The sequence below is a fragment of the Plecotus auritus genome (assembly GCF_963455305.1).
Source record: "Plecotus auritus genome assembly, chromosome: 5".
In the NCBI taxonomy this organism is placed as follows: Eukaryota; Metazoa; Chordata; class Mammalia; order Chiroptera; family Vespertilionidae; genus Plecotus; species Plecotus auritus.
In genome coordinates this window covers 84,854,953-84,861,261 of record NC_137776.1, presented here as the reverse complement: position 1 = coordinate 84,861,261, position 6,309 = coordinate 84,854,953, and positions in this window count along the sequence as shown.

The window sequence follows — 6,309 nt, the reverse complement described above, 5'->3', positions numbered from 1 at the left end:
TGAAATAATATAATTCTTTCTCCCTGAAAAGCTTCAAATTCTTTTCACTTCCATTTCCAGCTGGGAAACTTTAATTCATCTCTGAGGAAATTAAATGGCACTTATTGATCCTTGCAACTGAAATGTGTCATTAGCTCTGATCAAAGTGCATCTCCTTAAATGGCAGTAAAGAACAATCCCCTTTCAGAATCAGTTACCGAGTGTGACCAGCTTGGTAGCCTACCTATTTTTTCTCCCTTCCTGCTGGCAACCCTGAATTAAGATCTCATGCATTCTGAGAGTTCATTCATATTTAGAGGGTCTTCTCTAAGCTGCACCTGAATACCTAGTTAATGCAGAACCCTAGGAAGAACAAACACATACTCTTACATTCATTTCAGAATATGGAGAAAGCCTGAAACTGTCATGTGTTCCTTCCTTGAGCCAGAAAGTCCCTCATTAAACAAGCATATTTCCCTCCTGACTAAGAGTCACCAGGCTTGCATCAAATAAAAGTATGTTAGCATTACAACAATCAAAGCAGAAACAGTTCTGCCATTTAGCCTTCAAACTCCTTTCAAATCAAACAAAATATGGTCCAGACACATCTCTCCCAAACAATTCATTCCCATGAAAATAAGTAAAAGGTCCTAGCATTTTCAATTACAAACAACGTTTCCTATATTTAGATAAGTTGATTTATATCTGAGTCCAAAAATTCAAGAGGATCTGACATATCTCCTCCCTAGCATAATTTTGTTTTTCAAAAAATCTTTTCCTCAAAAATTCTTACCCATCTCTCAGAAATAGACTCTTTAGTTTGATATTGCCAGTCACATAAATGTTTATTTTCATACTTGAAAACTGTATGATTCACCTTATCATTGTATGGCTTTGCTTTTAAAGGGTCTATCTAGGGGTGCATACAACAAAATCAAACAATCATGTTGTCATTCAATATTAGAAAAATGGTCATTAATACTTATACTAATCTTTTTAAGCCACTTAAAATCAAAACCCTGCCTTATAATTTCTCCAAGTCTATTGGATCTGAGTTTGTCTATATGATCTAATTTAATAATAATCACTTGATATCTTAGTAAGTCATTTGAAATTAATGTACTTTTATATGAATTAAGTTCCTTGTTTATCTTAGGTAGACAGTTATCTAAGGACAAGGTGAAGTCAGGAGCAGAAAAAATCAAAAGGCTTGGGAAATGTCCCCCAAAACACACAGAGAATCAGAGGGCGGAATGGTTACTTAAGAGAAAGGTTAAGGAAAAGGAAACAGTTGGCATTTTTAAAAAATGTATTTCTTCATACTGGTGGTCAGAAGTAACCCAATGCTAAGCATCGCAGAGAGATTTTTTTAAAGTGGGTTGCATGATGTTTCTGATTAGAGTTTTGGAAGGTGGTACATAGTTAGCATGTTAGTAGGAATTCAGACTTTCAGGCAGTATCCACCTAGAAAGCAGAGTCATTTCATTTCTGAAGTCCTACAGAACTGTAGTCCTTCATTTCCTAAGAAATAGCTAATTTGCCAGAAGTGGCATCACTGGGTCAAATGGCAGATCCATATTTAATTTTTTGAGGGAACTCCATACTGTTTTCTATAATGGTTGCACCAGTCTACATTCCCACCAGCAGTGTACTAGAGTTCCCTTTTCTCCACATCCTCGACAACATTCGTCATTTGTTGATGGTAGCCATTCTGACAGGTATGAGATGGTACCTCATTGTCATTTTAATTTGTATCTCTGGGATGATTAGTGACTTTGAGCATTTTTTCATATGCCTCCTGGCCATCTGTATGTCCTCTTTGGAGAAGTGTCTATTCAGGTCCTTTGCCCATTTTTTAATTAGATTGTTTATCTTCCTTTTGTTAAGCTGTATGAGTTTCTTATATATTTTGGATATTAACCCTTTATCAGATGTATCATTGCCAAATATGTTCTCCCATATAGTGGGTTCTCTTTTTGTTTTGTTGATGATTTCTTTTGCTGTGCAGAAGCTTTTTATTTTTATGTAGCCTAGAAATGTAACATTTAGGGATTGAAAAAAGGCAGATTGTTGTGTGAAACCTTATCAAAGTCAATTTCAGGAGTACCTGTAATTTTTTTTTGGTTGTAACCGGCACCTCAAAACTCTTCATGCTGTGTTAAAGTCTTGGTTGAAAGGAAATTTGAATATATCAGGACCCTCCCTTGGTGGGTCACTCAGCACCATTGACCAAGGACACAGGGAAGGGAAGCAGCAAGTAAGAACAAGGAGTGTCTTCAAGGAGGGGTTGGAAGAAAGGTGGTATAGTTCTTCAAGATTTGACAGATGGGAAAATGGAAGCTCAGAGATTTGGAGAAGGAAGAGAGTTGAAATATAAATGAGACAGAATTTGAACCTGGGTTTTCTTGACTCAAAGTGCTGAGCTCCTTCACTGATGAGTCTTAAAATACAAAGGTCATAGTACCTTTGTGTTTTACAACTCAATTGCCTGATATAAGACACTAGAGGCCCGGTGCACAAAATTCGTGCATAGGATGGGGTGTCCCTCAGACCAGCCTGCACCCTCTCCAATCTGGACCCCTCGGGGGATTCCCAACTGTTGGTTTAGGCTGAATCCTGCAGGCAGTCAGATAGCCCTCTCACAATCCAGGACCTAATCACTCATCTGCCTGCCTTCCTGATTGCCCCTAAGTGCTTCTTCCTGCCAGCCTGATCGCCCCCTAACTGCTCCCCTGCTGGCCTGATCGCCCCCAACTGCCCTCCCCTGCCGGCCTGATGGTCCACAACTGCCCTCCCCTGCTAGTCTGATGGCCCCCAACTGCCCTCCCTTGCTGGCCCAATCACCCCCAACTGCCCTCCCCTGCATGGTGGCCATCTTTGTGGCAGCCATATTTGTGGCGACCATCTTGTAATGACATCATGCGTGAGGGCACGAGGACCACCTAGACTCCTATTAGTATAGATTATGAAGATGACCTAACTCATTACCTAACTGATTTGGGTCAAATTGAAGGGGGAAAGGGGAGGGCTTTCCAGATAGGCTTAGAAGCCTAAACATACCTATTAAATTGACTAGCAAACTAAATATTTATAAAGAAAGTGGACATCAAGAGAATGGAAGATGAGGAATAGAAATTAAATACATTTGGAGGATGAAAATATCACTTCAGAAGAGAATTCTGCAGGGCACCAGTATGCATCTTAAGAACTTTCTTTGGATTTATAGAGACTTGCAGAAATGGGCAGAAGTGACATGTCCAAATGACCATCATTATTATTATTTTTTTTCTTGCTATTCCCTCCCTTTTACTGTATCCTGCCTGAAATGACTTGTATAATATGGGTCAACAGGATTATGGACAGGACTGATGGAAATAAAACAACAGGATGCAAATATTCTTTATGAACTAGCATGTGAAAAGTGATGGAGACAGTTACATTGACAGAGGACAACACAACATACTCCTAGATGGAGGAACAGGCTCCCCAGGTCTCCAGTGTAGATGCATGTTCTGCATACCACATGATGTCAACATTTCACCAAGTGCAAAGAAATCATACTTTTCACTCACATGGAATTGGTATGGGGGTGAAGGGAGGGAATTTTTTACACTCTCCTGTCCAATGCCCACATCCCTCTTTCAACATACCTCAATTGGAGATTTTTGTTCAGTCTGTCCTTTCACTACATCAAAGAATTGCTACAAAACCACCCCAGTATGAATTTGATTGAATGACTCTAAGATCTTTTTAAAATAAATATCATCTCTTAAGAGGTCCAAGGATCAAGCTTATTTTAGGGCTATTTTTAAAAACCACATGAAGTACATTTTAACATTTCTAGATAGCTAAAGTTGGGGATTCCAACTCCAGCTAGCCTGAAAATGTTCTATTTAAAAATATAATTAGAAGAGTCATCTGGTCTTCAGTTTGATTGTTTCTAGGCTTTGACTGATTTCTGATGTCCCCAGCTGGTCTAATAAAGCTGGGAGGTGAAGGCCTGATTACCCTATCTACTTTTGACCCACTATAAGGAATGCAGCAGCAGCCAGAGCTAGTAAAAGGGCTTCCGCTCTGTTCAGTTATGAAGGCCTATACTTAACACTTAAAAGAAACTTGCAGACTGTTGATGGAGAAAATATATAATGAAAACACTACTCTGAATTAAGTAGTGTTTTAATGAATGTATTAATTTTTGACAAAGGAAGCAAGAACATACAATGGGCCAAAGATAATCTATTCAATAAATGGTGTTGGGAAAATTGCACAGGTACATGCAAAAAATGAAACTAGACCACCTTCTTATGCTATACACAAGAATAAATTAAAAATGGATTAAAGACTTAAATGTTAGAATCAAAACCATAAAAATCCTAGGAGAAAACATAGGTAGTAAAACCTCAGACATTTCTCATAGCAATATTTTTCTGATATATCTCTTCAGGCAATGGAAATAAGAAAAAAAATAAGTAAATGGGATTACATCAAACTAAAAAGTATCTTATATAATAAAAGGCTAATATGCAAATAGAATGGCAGAACAACCGAACAACCGGTTGCTATGACATGCACTGACCACCAGGGGGCACGCGCAGAACATGGTGGGCATCGGCCACGGTGGGATGGTGGAGCAGGTGAGCGGGGGCAGCAGACCAAGGTGGGGCAGCGGTTGCTGTCATTGGGGCTAGCCTCTGGTGGTTACCGAAAATTCTTTGCTCCCACGTGTGCCGTGATCCCACCGGGCACTCGCACCCGCTGCCAGTGCTGGCCCTGCTTGCACCTGCTGCCAGCACCCGGCGCCGGTCCCGATTGCTCACACCTACTGACAGTGCCAGCCCCGCTGCTCGCACCTGCTGCTGGTGCCAGCCCCAATCGCTCCACAATGTCAGCAGGTGCAACTGGGGCTGACGCCATCGGCGCATGGGAGCAGCAGGAGCGGGGCTGCAGGCAGACAGGGGACCAGGGGCTGTGGTGGGAGGGGCTGGGCGGGGGCGCAAAGGATGGGCCTAGACCTGCTCCTGTGCCCACTGCAGCCTCGAGGCCCACAGTTCCTTTCAAGGTGCACGAATTTGTGCACAGAGCCCCTAGTTTGGACAGAAAAGGAAACCATCAACAAAATGAAAAGACAACCCAATGGTACATCTGATAAGAGGTTTATATCCACAATTTATAAAGAACTTATATACCAAAAAAGCAAACAATCCAATTAAAAAATGGGCAAAGGACCTGAATAGACACTTCTCCATATACAGATAGCCCATAGACATATGAAAAGATGTTCAACATCATTAATCATCCAAGAAATGCAAATTAAAACTATCACCTCACATCTGTCAGAATGGCTATCATCAATAAATCAATAAACAAAAGTGGTGGTGGGAATGCAGATTGGTATAGTCACTGTGGAAAACAGTGTGGAGTTTCCTCAAAAAATTAAAATGAAACTGCCTTATGACCCAATGATTTCAATTCTGGGAATATATCCAAAGAAACTCAAAATACTAATTAAAAAGAGTATATGCATCTCTATGTTCACTGAAGTGTTATTTACAAGAGCCAAGATTCGGAAGCAGCCCAAGTGTCCATCAGTAGATGCGTATATAAAAAAGGCTGTGGTACATTTATGCAAAGGAATATTACTTGACTAAAAAAAAAAAAAAAAAAAAAGAAAGGAAATCTTACCCTTTCTGGCCACATGGATGGAACTGGAGAATATTATGCTATGTGACATAAGCCAGTCCGAGAAAGACAAGTGCCATATGATTTTACTCATATGTGGAATCTAATGAACAAAGTAAACTAGCAAACAAAATAAAAACAGACTCATATAGACAAAAAACAGACTGACAGCTGTCAAAAGGAAAGGAGGTTGGAGGGCTGGGTGAAAAGGTGAAGGAATTAAGCAAAAAGATACTCATAGACACAGACAAGAGTATGGTGATTACCAGAGGGAAATGGGGTAGTAGGAGGTAGAAGAAGGTTAAGAGGGCATAAATGGAGATGGAAAGAGACTTGGATTGGGGTAGTGAACACACAATAGCATATACAGATGATGTATGATAGAATTGTTCACCTGAAGCCTATATAATTTTATTAACCAATGTCACCCCAATAAAATAAATTTAATTTAAAAATAAAATAAATTTATTGGCTAAAAATAAAAAGTATTTATGTGCATACTAGAGGCCCGGTGCATGAAATTCCTGCACTTGGGTGGCGGGGGGGGGGCGTCCCTTAGCCCAGCCTGCACCCTCTCCCAGTCTGGGAGGACTTGGGGAATGTCTGACTGACGGCTTAGGCCCAGCTCAGGACTTCTGGCTGAGCAACGCT